Genomic DNA, 14,104 nt, shown 5'->3' with positions numbered 1-14,104 from the left:
TGTATGCTGATAATCCTTGCAACACATTAAAGAAGCAGAATTAGATCTGGAGCCTGTGCAATATGATACAGTGTGACTCCGAAGTGGAAACAAGATTGACAACAGAAAGACCAGGTCATGTCAACCATTTGAATTAGAATTTATCCTGCCAAGTATTAGGCTAGATGACTGAAATTGTGTCATCTTTCATAGGATGAGGTGTAAGCACAAAGTTTAATGAAAGCTCTGCCTTTTGAGGGAACAGGGAAGTGATGCAAAAAAAAATGTAGGTATGGTAAAATAATGTAAAGGTGAAGAGATGGTATGCAACAAGACTAAAATAAACCAATGTGTATTTTGTGCCTGTTTAATTTAAGATAAGCTTTTCTCATGTGCAAATGCAAACCATTGGAAACACAGAAGTGCCGTGGGACATTTCAAATGGCAGTTTGAACCTCCTGTGGGGGGGCAGCCCTCAAAGTCGTGACAAAGTGTTTCCTGGCCCTCCAGTTGGCTCCCCTATTCATAAGATTTAAAAATTGGTTACAGCCACGATGCAGAAAAGCCTTGTTCCACAGCTTGTCCTGGACAACCAAGAGTTTTAAAATATATTGCATCCCACATTTAATGCTAAAAATCTGATATGAGGGATGGATTGAAGGAAAGGGAGGGGGGTTTGATTTGCACAATATTGCTAGGTAGAGATAAGGGAGTTTGTGTTACAATCAGCTAATTAGAACAAATGGCTAGTATCTGGTGATCTAAACAGGAAGGATTAGAAACCCATCCTAAAGATGGGAATGAAGGTAAGAGATAGTGAGGAAAGAGAAATTAAGTCAAGGATGTCTCCCTTGTGACAGTAAGGATAGATAGCTCTTTCATGTGTGAGAGATCCATAACTTAAAAGCACTGTAGAAGCAATTGAGTTATAAATGTCTTTTGAATCTGGGAAAGAGCACTTGGAGCTCAATATCATTGATAAGCTATTTTGCTTTTCTATAGGAGTAAGAGCCTCAGTGTTAGCACTTTTAAAAAATGTTTACAAATAATTATAATGATAGAGGTATCGAAAATTATGAGAGTCATAGATAAGGTAAATAGCCAGAGTCTGTTTCCCATGGTAGGGGTGACTAAAACTAGATTTAAGATGAGAAGGAGGAGGTTTAATGGGGATCAAAGGGGTACATTTTTCACACAAAGAATAGTGGATATCTGGAATGAGCTGCCTGAGGAGGTGGTGGAGGCAGGAACAGTAGCGTAATTTAAGAGGCATCTGGACAGGTACTTGAATGAGCAAGGCAGAGAAGGATATGGAATTAATGCAGGCAGGTGGGATTAGTATAGGTAGGCATTATGGTCGGCATGGACGCGGTGGGCCGAAGGGCTTGTTTCTATGACTCTAATTATGATTACTTTTTAGAAGATCTTATTTTTGTCTATTTCTGTGTTTTTCTCTGTGTACATTCCCCATTGTCTTGCTTTTCCCCCTGCTAGTGTTGATTAATGTCGATGCAGAGTTTCACAGATAATAAATCTGGTTGCTAAACCAAGTGGTCATTTTCATGGAGGATGCTAATTGTTGAATAATTCAGCTATGGAATGTAACACGACTGAGGCCAATTCCCTCCTCAGTCATAGATGCATTTTTCAGAGTAGTTGTTGGATAGGGATGACATGCAGGATGCCTTCTGATTATTCTATTACCACCCCTGATGAAGCAATGAGTCCTACTGTACTCCAGTTGACATCAGCTAATGAGACACAAACTGCAGATTGAAGCTAGGACCTGTGTCTATGACACAGTTTGATATCAGTCAATGTATCTGCCTACTAAGCACATGATGGGGAGTTTATTTGTGTTTTAGAACTAGATGATCTCCCATGGCATAGTCTGGAGTCTGAAACAAGGTTGCATGTTCAGCTGGGGCTGATAATTAGACCTATCCCTTTAAGGCCACCGTACAACCATTTCCTGTGGCGAAGTCCTCTAAATAATATTCTAAGGCAAGTAGTGGACAACTGCTAAGGCCAATTTTCTTGACCCTCGTCCTTGGGGAATGCCCATTTCCCAGGATAGAGAGGTCAAAGAAAACTTACAAAATCCAAATTTTTCAGCGTCTTAAAATATTTTACAATTGCTCTGAGATTTCCCTAGAAGAGCAGCATTGGACCTTTGCTTGCAGTGAGAAATGATTGCATTTATGTAGACTAGGCAAGAGAGGGGTCTTCCTGGCCTCCCTTCTAATTTTCCTGCTTAAAAATTAACTAGATGCTGCAGTCAATGGCAGGCTGAAAACTGAAAGGTTAGCTTAAGTGGGGAGAACTTCTGCATGTTGCTCCCATTCTCCTAATGTAACTTCAGCTGAAGATATGTAGAAACCCTGCAAAAACAGTTTGTGGCCTTTTTAACTGTGCTGTTACTCTGAGGATTCTATCAATCTTCCACCAAAATTATGGTAGTAGATTAGGAGAATTTACAGCAAATTTTTTAAACACATCTTCTTCAGGGTGTTTATAAGTAAAGAAGACCTTCTTCCTGCTGATCTCTATCATCAGCAAGTAGGTCCCAATCTTACGCAGCTGTAGGCATGAAATTCTGCAGCTGCACTTACATTTTCTGCTTCTTCTTTCACTGCTAGGCCTTTCCAGTGCGGTGCCTACATTGGGGATTCTGCCAGGCCATGTTAATGGCTAATGACATGAAGTCCTGCTGCTCCCAGGCCTGGACAGGAACAGGGTAGGTTGGTGCAGAAAAATCTGTCATCCTGTCGCCCAGGTAAATTTCTTGCCAAACTGGTAGCTTTTTCTAAAATTCCTCTTGGTTATCAAGGTCAGTCAGAACCTACAGGAAATAATTGGCTTTTTTGAGGTTGATGAATAGGATATAAAGCCAATTTTTTCCCAAAAATATACTTTATTCATAAAAATCTGTACAAAAATACATTACAACACAGTTCAAAAGAGCACCAAGTTGATATTCCAAAAAGTGCAAAGGAAATCAATACAGAAGTGAGTTGCCTCACAACTCTTCAATTCATGTACATTTTACAGAAAACCCATATTTATTGTATATAGCCCGAGGGGTTTCCCATGGGTCCAGCCTCTCAGTTCACTTTAGTGGGAGGACCTTACACAGTGGTCTTTCCCCATTGAGCCTTTGCAGCAGCTGCCTCAAACTTTAGTGTGTCCTTCAGCACGTAGTCCTGGACCTTGGAATGTGCCAGTCTGCAATACTCGGTTGTGGACAACTCTTTGTGCTGGAAGACCAACAAGTTTCGGGAAGACCAAAGAGCGTCTTTCACTGAATTGATGGTCTTCCAGCAGCAGTTGATGTTTATCTCAGTGTGCGTCCCTGGGAACAACAAGTAGAGCACAGACTCCTTGTTACAGAGCTGCTTGGGATGAAACTCGACAAAAACCAATGCATTTCTTTCCACACCTGCTTTGCAAACACACGTTCCAGAAGGAGGTGGACAACAGTCTCTTCTCCTCCACAGCCACCTCGAGGGCATTGTGCGGAGGGGGTGAGACTTTGGGCGTGCAGGAAGGATCTGACGGGGAGGGCCCTTCTCACCACCAACCAAGCTATGTCTTGGTGCATGTTTGAAAGTTCTGGTGATGAGGCATTCTGCCAAATGACTTTGGCAGTCTTCCCGGGGAACCATCTGACAGGATCCACCATCTCCTTATCCCGTTGGGCCTTGAGGACATTCCGTGCAGACCTCTGCCTGATGGATTGGTGATCAAAGGTGTTTTCCCGCTAAAACTTTCCCACAAAGGATAAGTGGAACGGCACGGTCCAACTGGATGGAGCATTCTGTGGCAATGTGACCAGACCCATCCTTCGCAACTCCAGGGACAGATAGAACCTCAGCACATAGTCACACTTGATGTTTGCATACTGAGGCTTTACGCACAGCTTGATGCAGCAGCACACGAAGGTGGTCATCAGGATGAGGGCAACATTGGGTACATTTTTCCTGCCCTTATCCAGAGGTTTGAACATCGTGTCCCTCCGGACCCTGTCCATTTTGGACCTCCAGATAACATGGAAAATGGCTCGAGTAACTGTCACGGTGCAGGAATGGGGCATGAGACAGACCTGCGCCACATACAGCAACAGCCTGGCAACTGATGACCAGGTTCTTACCCACGATGGAGAGAGATCGCTGCTCCCACATGCTCAGTTTATGGTATACCCTGGCTACTTGCTCCTTCCAGGTTTTGGCACACTCCCTGGCCTTTCCGAACCATATCCCTAGCACCTTCAGGTAGTCTGATCTGACGGGGGTGAAGGGGACAAAAGATCGATCGGCCCAGTTCCCAAAGCTCCCTAAGGCCAGTTCGAACTGGTCGCAGATGCTCATCAGTCTGCGCACAAACAGCGTATCCGAGCAGAGGACGGCAACGTCATTCATGTACAGGGAAGCTTTGACCGGAGTGCCTCCGCTGCCTGGGATTGTCACCCCTTTTATGCCCGCATCCTTCCTAATGGACTCAGCAAAGGGCTCGATACAGTAAAGAAACAAGAGAGGAGAGAGGACAGCCCTGTCTGACTCCAGATTTGATCGGGAAACTTTCTGATTCCCACCCATTGATTGAGACTGCACTACTGATGTTTGTGTAGAGCAGTTTGAGCCAGTTGCGGATTCCCTCCCCAAACCCCATTTTGGAGAGCACGTCCATCATGTAAGTGTGCGATATTCTGTCAAAAGCCTTCTCCTGGTCCAGGCTGATGAGGCAGGTGTCCACCTTCCTGTCCCATACATAGGCGATCGTATCCGTGAGAAACACGAGACTATCAGAGATCTTCCTGCCGGGTACAGTACAGGTCTGATCAGGGTGAATCACCAACTCCAGAGCAGACTTGACCCAACTGGCGATGACTTTTGACAGAATCTTGTAGTCAACATTAAGCAGTGAGATGAGCCGCCAATTTCTGATTTCTGCCCTCTCCCCCTTCCACTTGTAGATGAGGGTGTTGACGCCTTTCCTCATGGACTCTGACATGCTGCCGGCCACAAACATACTCTCATATACTTCCAGCAGGTCCGGGCCGATCCAGTCCCACAGAGACGAATACAACTCAACCGGTAAGTCATCGCTTCCGGGGGTTTTACTCGTCTTGAAGGACCTGACGGCATTTGTCAGCTCATCCAGAGTTCGCGGATTGTCCAGTTTCTCCCGCATGCTGTCATCTCAGACCTCTGTGATAGATGACAGCAAGGACTGGAAGGCCGTGCAATTTGTGGGCTTCATGTCATACAGCCCAGCATAAAAGGATTTGCTGATCCTTCGTATGTCGGACTGCGAAGACCGAGCCATCCTCTTCCTTCAGACTGCTGATCACAGAGCTCTCTCTGTGTACCTTTTGGAAGAAGAAATGTGAGCACATCTCATCCTGCTCAATGGAGCGGACTCTGGACCGGAAGATGATCTTGGAGGCCTCTGTGACAAAGAGCGAGGCCTCCTTGCTCTTCACCTCTTGGAGATCCTCCTTGATCTCGACCCCCATCGATTGTAGCTGTAGCAGATTTTGCATTCTTTTCTGGAGTCAGGGCATTTCTCTCTGTTTCTCTCTTGCCCTCTAAACACCTTTGGAGATAAAAAACCTCCTGATGTTCTCCTTGATCGCCTCCCACCAGTGCACCGGAGACTCAAAGAGCGGCTTCACGGTTCTCCAACCTTTGTAATCCCTTTTGAGTTCCTCAACGTTCTCTGGGGTCAGCAGTGCAGCATTGAGCTTCCATATACCCCTGCCAACCCTCTGGTCTTCCTGTGAGTGACAGTCGGCAGATAAGTGGCAACGGTCAGAGATGAACACTGGCTTGACGTCGGTGGATCTGATTATTACAGCATGGGACACAAACAGGAATTCAATCCTGGAACGATTAGACCTGTCTGATCTTGACCAGGTGTATCTATGCTGCGCTCTGTCTGCAGGTTTGCTGAAGATGTCGTGCAGCTTGGCATCTTTTGCTGTTTCCATTAGGAATCTGGACAGCATTCAGTTTGCTGTCGTCCCTGCCGGATCGTCCAGCTGCATCAATGATGTAGTTGAAGTCACCGCCTAGAATGACCGGTCTGGACGTCACCAGCAGCAGTGGGAGCTGCTGGAAGACGGTCAGCCGCTCGCTGCATTGAACCGGGGCATACACGTTGATCAACCAGAGCGGAGCATTGTTTTACATTACATCTGCTACGAGGAGGCGACCGCCCACCACCTCCTTAACTTCGGAGATGGTGAAGTTGCCTCCCCGCAGCAGAACACCCAGGCCGGAGCAACGGGAATCATTACCCCTTGACCAGCTCAAATGCCCTTGGGACCACCATCGCAACCATTGCCTGTAGGTGCTGAGGTGTGGTATTTCACACTCCTGCAGAAACAGCAGGTCGGCTTTGACCTTGGCGAGGTAATCCAAGGTTGAGACACATGGCGTAGTGGATTTAACGCTATGCATGTTAATCAAAGCAATCTTTATACCCAAATTAAATTTGGGTGTTGCTTCCCACACCAGTTGTCCTTGCTAGCGCCAGTGCTTGGGTATGTTCCTGCATACCCATAGTGTACACAAGCTGTTTCACATTCGTTGGGCTCAGAAACTCCTCCTGGTTACTCATGTGGGGTTTTGTTTCACTGAGGTGACATCAGGGGGGTCTTGTAGGCAGCAAGGTTTGGGCTGTCCTCTGCTGGTGGTGTCTTTCCCCTCTGTTCCTCCTCGAAGACATCACTGCTCCCGGCTTCCTGGAGCTGGAGTGCGCCAGACGCTTTGTTGCTGTTGGTGTCCCGGAGATGGGGTGCGCTGGGCATCTCGCTGGGTTCGGCGCTTTGGGTTTGGGGCGCGCTGGGCCCATCACAGCTTCCAGTGCCCTGGAGCTGGGGGGCTTTATCTTCCAGCTCCTTTTAGTTCTGCCACTTCTTTTGCAGGTGCCGTCGTTCGGGCCCTTCCTCGTCCAATGAGGAGGAACTGCTGTAGTCTGTCTCAGACGGTAGCCTCCTCTTGCCACAGGTTTGGGCCGTGGCCTGTTCCTTTTTTGGAAGTTTTTTCTTTGTGGTTTTCCTTTGTCCCACTTGCCACTGACCAGTTTGTCCATCTGCTACCTCCTCCTCCATTGATTCTGTCTGTAGAGGAGGGGTTTCCGGGCACAGGGTAGGTGTTGGGTTGCTGGTTGCAGCTGCCTCCTGTTTCTTCTCCTTCTCAGGTAGACTTTCCTCGCTGCGTGGAGGATTGCTTGTCTCCTTCCTAGCACCAGATGCGTTCATCGTTCCTTCTCCCGGTCTTTCCTTGAAGCTTGCCGCCTGAGCGTAACTGAGGCAGCATTTGGGGCAGGTTTTGTAGAGGTGGCCTGCCCCACCGCACAAGTCGCAGCACTTACTCTGTTTTCAGTCTTTGGTCTGATGGCCTTCCTTCTTGCAGTTCTTGCAGACGACTGTGCTGCATTTAGCTGCCACGTGACCAGATTTACCACAGGTGCGACAAACTCTGGGCTGCCCAGCGTAGACCAAGAAGCCTCGACTTCCCCCGATAGCGAAGCTTGAGGGAGGATGGATGATGGGTCTGTTGGCATCAACCTTCAAGGTCACCTTGACCTGCCGCTTGCTGGTCCAAATCCCAAATGGGTCCTTGACATCAGTGCTGCTGCCGGCCACCTCAACGTAGCTGGTGAGGAAGGTGAGTACTTCCACAACAGGACCATGGTGTTTATAGAAGTGGATTGTCACCACCTGGTTGCATTGCGACAGCAGCGAGAAGTGCGGCTCCACTGTGAGGATGGACAGCGGCGCCTGGTTTCTCTTCTCCTTGAACACCTTCAGAAACTTGCTGCATCCTGCCACATTCTTGAATGTCACGTCGAAATATCCACTGCTGGGGAAGTCCTGTAGGCAGAAGATATCTGGAGCTTGGAATTCACAGCAATCACTAAGGATTTTTTTAATGAAGAAGGTACGGTCAACCGGTGCACCTCCTTCCTCATCCTTCACCACCACTCGAACGGTGTTACGCACTCCCTGGCCTGAAGCTCTCGAATTGATTACAGCCATTTTACTCAAAACCTACCTAGAGCAGGATCAAAGGCTACTCTCCTGCCAGGCTTCTTTTTAGGAGTAACATTTTAAGGGTCAAGTGCATTCCCAATCGAACAAAACTTCAGCGTGTTTTACACTACGTATATTGAAAATCCCTTATTGGTTTTGTTTTTGTCACCAAACAAGCTGTAACTTACAACCCAAAAGCAATAAAACCTATATATTCTAACTAAATTATCCAGGCTGACAGCCATATATTAAGATCATTCAGTCAGCTGCTGCACATCATGGAAGGTCTCTGCAAACTTACACTGCAGCAAATCAAACTGATATTTCAAGTATCTGCAGTGAACATTTTTTGAAAAATTAGAAGGATTGCAGATGAACTGTTATCTTTTTAACCTGTAACCTTTTGGAAATACTGAAGCAAAACAAAAAAAGGTTTGCGTCATCTTCCTTGCAGTGCACACATGACAAATAACAAGTGGCAATCTACATTCATGGTGCCACTAGCTGCGGAACTATAAGGCTGCACTGCTGGTGAGATTGATATATAATAGCGGTCTAGCAGCTTATGTGTGGATTATCAGAGGATAGCACACGGATCCCCATTTTGATCCTACAGTGATTGGATTTGACAGCATAACATAAAAAGAAAAGTTCAATGCGTATTAGGTCCACTTGGATGAGTCACCCAATTTATATCTGGAAGTGCTTTCACACTGGGACCCAAATGATGACCTGCTTATGCAATCAACAAATAATTTATGGAGTAATAATCAAATTCACAAGTGGTAATGGTTCTTTGACACAATCGTTAGGATGACAGAGCATAATTGCCAAAAGAACGTATAGCAATTCCTTCAAAACAGTATCTTAAATTATTGCTGATAGTAAATTAAGACATCCAATTGGAAACTAGTTTCCATTATTCAAATACTGCAGCTCAAGGTAATGTACATCAACACAAATAAATAAGCATGACACACTCTTTTTTATTCGCTCATGGGATATGAATGTCACTGGCAAGGCCAGCATTTATTGCCCATCCCTAATTGTCCTTGAGGAGGTGGTGGTGAGCTGCCATCTTGAACCGTTGCAGTCCATGTGGTGTAGATACAGCCACAGTGCTGTTAGGGAGTAAGTTCCAGGTTTTTGACCCAACGACAGTGAATGAATGGCGATATACTTCTAATTCAGGATGATATATGATTTGGAGGGGAATTTGTGGGTGTTGGTGTCCCAATGCATCTGCTACCCTTGTCCTTCTAGGTGGTAAAGGTTGCGGGTTTGTAAGGTACTGTCAAAGGAGCCTTTGTGACTTCCTGCTTTACAACTTGTAGGTGGTACACACTGCTGCCACTGTGCGTCAGAGGTGGAGGGAGTGAATGTTTAAGGTGTCGGATGGGGTGCCAATCAAGTGGGCTGCTTTGTCCTGCATGGTGTCGAGCTTCTTGAGTGTTGTTGGAGCTGCACCCATCCAGGCAAGTGGAGAGTATTCCATCACACTCCTAACTTATGCCTTGTAGATGGTGGACAGGCTTTGTGGAGTCAGGAGGTGAGTTACTTGCCACAGAATTCCCAGCCTCTGACCTGCACTTGTAGCCACAGTATTCAAATGACTGGTCTAGTAAAGTTTCTGGTCAACAGTAACCCCCAAGATTTTGATAGTGGGGATTCAGCAATGGTAATGCTGTTGAATGTAAAGGGAAGGTGGTTAGATTTTCTCGTTTGGAGATGGTGATTACCTGGCACTTGTGTGGCACAAATGTTACTTGCCACTTTTTCAGCCTATGCCTGAGCATTGTCCAGGTCTTGCTGCGTGCGTGCACAATCATCAGCAAACATTCCCACCCCTGATCTTGTGTTGGTAACACCACAAACTTAACTCTAGATGCTCCCAATATTTTATTTGTTTTGGATCCTTCAACAAACATCTAGATAATTTCCTAGAAATTGCCAGGTGAAAGCAAAAAAGTTAATTCTGGCCCTTACAAGATTGGCATAATCCTGACATAAGGCTAGGACTCAGCGTATCTGGGTCCTGATCTTTCATCCAGTAACTCTGCTGGAGTGTACTGGAATGACCATGTAATTTCAGCTGCTATATTCATATGTATTCTATGTCAAGCATAGGTGGGGCAAGTGCTTCCGCCACCTGATTAGGTCATGGGTCGCCAGATCAATTTTCATAATCAGGCCTCAATAGTCTATAAAACAGGCAAGCTGCCACTGCTAATTGCACTGCTTATAGGCAGCTCAATACAATTGGCGATCGCTGTTAAAGGAAGCTTGGAGCCCTTAAAGGGGAGGCACACTGTTCAAAGATGGCCAATGGAGCATGTATTGCTGTGGCAACAGGCAGCATGACATCATCCAGGGTCTCCCAACTCATTTGTGCAGCCATGAAGGTGCTTGTGGTACAAGTGAGGAAAAGAAAGGTATTCTTTTCCCCAATGCCACACAGTGCCCGGATAATTAGCCACCAACAATGCAGAGAAGTAGCTGAGTACATCATAATTCCAAGGGCCCGGCTACAGTACAAGAAGAAATTTAATAACCTCACCAGGACCGCCAAGGTAAGACTCCCCATCACATCTATACTACTTTAGCCTCAGCACTATCAATGCTTCCTTTCCCCACTTCTCAAATCTCTCCTCCAATCACTTAATTGCACCTCCTTCAGCTTGCAGTCACACATCTATTTTCCTCAAATACTTTCCATTTTTGCCCACACTTGCTGCTTCCTCTCAGCATGCTTACCATACTAAGCTGTCTTACACTCACCCTCCCACTCTGCAGAGAAGCTGGTGCACAGTTGAAGGGGGATTTCAAGAACACAAGGAGGTTCCACTACACTGGAAACTCTGACACTAATGGAGAATGCAGCCATGGACATCTTTGGCAGAGGCGGGACATGCCATATTAGAGATAGAGAGGTTGGAGGACTTGCATAGCATGGTGCATATTTGGGCATCTTCCCTTCCTTTTCTCTTTCAACTTCCATTCACACACACACACAACACACAACACACACAGCACATGACAAACTGGTGCTGAATTGTGCTGCCACTCAAGTGCTACTGCTTGCTCTTGCCATTATGTGAAAACTTACCCTTCCCTTTTTCTAAGTCTTTGTGATGATTCTGGCCTTACAGGCACACAGACTAAAGGAATGAACACTCCCAAAGTTGCAGAGTCAATCACTCTTACTCTTCCAAACACAAGCACAGCACTCAGCATTGCATAAATAGTGAGTTAGAGGGGTCTGCACTGGATGATTCTATGAGCATAAGTGATGAGCAGATGCAGATATGGGCAACAAGGCCATCCCAGGAAACAGCTCAACACAGAACAAATTGGTGTCCTAGTTCGCTGAAGAGGATAGAGCTATAGAATTTATTGTACAAACTTCTAAAGAAAATGTTTTCTGTGCCAGGCAATGATGATCTGCAACAAGAGAGAATCTAACCATTTCCCCATGACATTCAACAACAATACCATTGCTGAGTCCCCCATTATCAACATCCTAGGGGCTACCATTGACCAGAAACAGAACTGGACCAGCCAGATAAATACTGTGGCTACAAGAGCAGGTCAGAGGCTGGGAATTCTGCGGTGAGTAAGTCACCTCCTGACTCTCCAAAGCCAGTCCACCGTCTACAAGGCACAAGTCAGGAGTGTGATGGAATACATTCCACTTGCCTGGATGAAGCTCAACACCATGCAGGACGAAGCTTCCCGCTTGATTGGCACCCCATCTACCACCTTCAACATTCACTCCCTCCACCACTGATGTACAATGACAGCAGTGTGCACCACATACAAAATGCACTGCAGCAACTCACCAAGGCTCCTTCGACAGCGCCTTCCAAACCCGCAACCTCTACCATCCAGAAGGACAACAGCAGCAGATGCATGGGAACATCACTGCCTGCAAGTTCCCCTCAAAGACACGCACCATCCTGACTTGGAAATATATTGCCATTTCTTCATTGTCGCTGGACCAAAATCTTGAAACTCCCTCCCTAACAGCAATTTGGGTGAACCTACACCACATGGACTGCAGTAGTTCAAGAAGGCGGCTCACCACCAGTTTCTCAAGGGCAATTAGGGATGGACAATAAATGCTGGTCTAGCTAGTGATGCTCACATCCCATGGAACAAATTTAAAAAAAGCAATGGATTAATGTATTGGAATAGCTGCCAGAGAGTTACTGCAGCAAGTTGGAAATTGTGAAGAAGTCCAAAAGTAGCTTTTATGGGGTTCTGATGCTTGTCTTTGACACTTTGCAACAACCATTGGTCCCATGGCCATTTCATTGATTGCTGCAGCTCAGCCATTACTGCAGGAGTCTGTGGCACCAGTAAGAGGATCCCTGAGTGATGGTCACACTGGGGGCATGCAGATTCTGGGCTCAGCCATCTCCACCACCTTAGACAGGTTGGAGGACCAAATAGACAGAGGTTTTAGCCACATCTCAGATGTGCTTACCTACAGATCTTCAGGGGTGCTCAGCCACCGCCAGATAGTAGGAGCACTTGTGCAACAGGATTGAAATATGTTGCCCCCTCTCGGGTCCGTGCCCTCACCAGCCCCTTGGCTAGTGTCCACCTTGGTGCCAGAAAGGCAACTGGACCAGACTGCCCCAGCAGCTGCCAAGTTGCAGCAGTCTGCAGCCATGCCATCCCAGGCTCAAGTTTCTCAGCTATGCTAATCCCCAGGCAGAAGGTTTTGGGAAAGCACCTTGTAGGAGTACTAGAGTAGGTAAGCGAACACTTATGACAGGCACTATGAGCTTAAACAGGGAAATAATATGTGTGTAGGCATTTGTGCAAGCTTCTAAAATGATGATCCTGTTTGAAATCTTACTCTACAGACAGTGTTTCTGTAGTATCTGGTGACACTGCAATGATAGATGGCATAAATATCAATGCTGGTCTTTGGTCAGGTTTAATCCATTTGAGAGTGGAAGGGCTGGAGGGAGATGTTTGAGGTTATAATTAGGAAGTAAGAACTGTTCAGCAGACACTCATCTGCTATTGAAGAGCTATGGCTCCAGACAGGTGTTGGTGCCTCTCAGTTTCTTCGCCACCATCTATCGGTGTCATCTCTCTTATCATGCTGAAGGTTCTCATCCAATGACCTCCAATTGTTGGTTACAGAAGACCCCAAGAGGAAAATAAAGCTAATTAATCACAGCAGGATGACATGACTTAAAGTTGGCCCTCTTTTCCCTGAAAAGAATTTGAAACACTTTATGAAAAATTATCTTCAGCCCAATTTGGGCCTTGGGTTTCCCCTCTTGGAGTAGGACACTACCACTTGAATTCCACCTCCGCAGTGAATGGGGTGCCTCTACTGCACTCCTACAAGTGCAGGTGCCAGTCATGAATATTCTAATAACCCAGTCGACAGCATTTGGGAAGGGGTCAGCTGTGTTTCAAAGCAGAAGTCCCATCCTCTTCTGCCACCCTGGATGAATTCCTACTTTACTGTCTCAGATTTTAGTGACGATAATAACATGTACGTATTATTTTCTCCTGATTAATGACCTTGCTGTGATAATTTTCAAGTTGTCAAAGAAAATTTGTTCTCACTTATCTCTAATAGTATCCTTCCATCCTCCACGACAATCATTTAAACCCAGTTTATACACAGGTTTGAACCTGCAGCGTCCTGGGCATTTTCATGGTGGTACTGGAACTGTTTTGAAAGTTTCATTCTGCTTCGGTGCTGGGGGAAGTAATTCCACAGCTCCCTGTGCTGGTGAAAGGACCACCAACTGTGTCCAACATCCTGAGGACTGGCTTATTTAACTAATCAAGGTGGATCTGCATGCCTGTCACTATGCAACAAGGGTACCCACTTCACTAAGATTGCCAAAAGCAGAGTAGCAATCTGTCACTTCAAAAAGGGAATTCAGAGACCTGGATAATGCGAAAGACTGCAGTGATTTTGTATTATTATTATTTGGGTTCAGGGGAACAGTAATCTGGGATGGATTACTTTTGCATTTACAACTACTGGGGCCTTTACCAGGCCCAGAATAGAACACAAGTCCGATTGCATCTGTCAGGACACTTCAGGTGCAA

This window comes from Heterodontus francisci, chromosome 3 (assembly GCF_036365525.1).
Source record: "Heterodontus francisci isolate sHetFra1 chromosome 3, sHetFra1.hap1, whole genome shotgun sequence".
Taxonomy (NCBI): Eukaryota; Metazoa; Chordata; class Chondrichthyes; order Heterodontiformes; family Heterodontidae; genus Heterodontus; species Heterodontus francisci.
Note: the sequence above shows the minus strand (reverse complement) of the source record.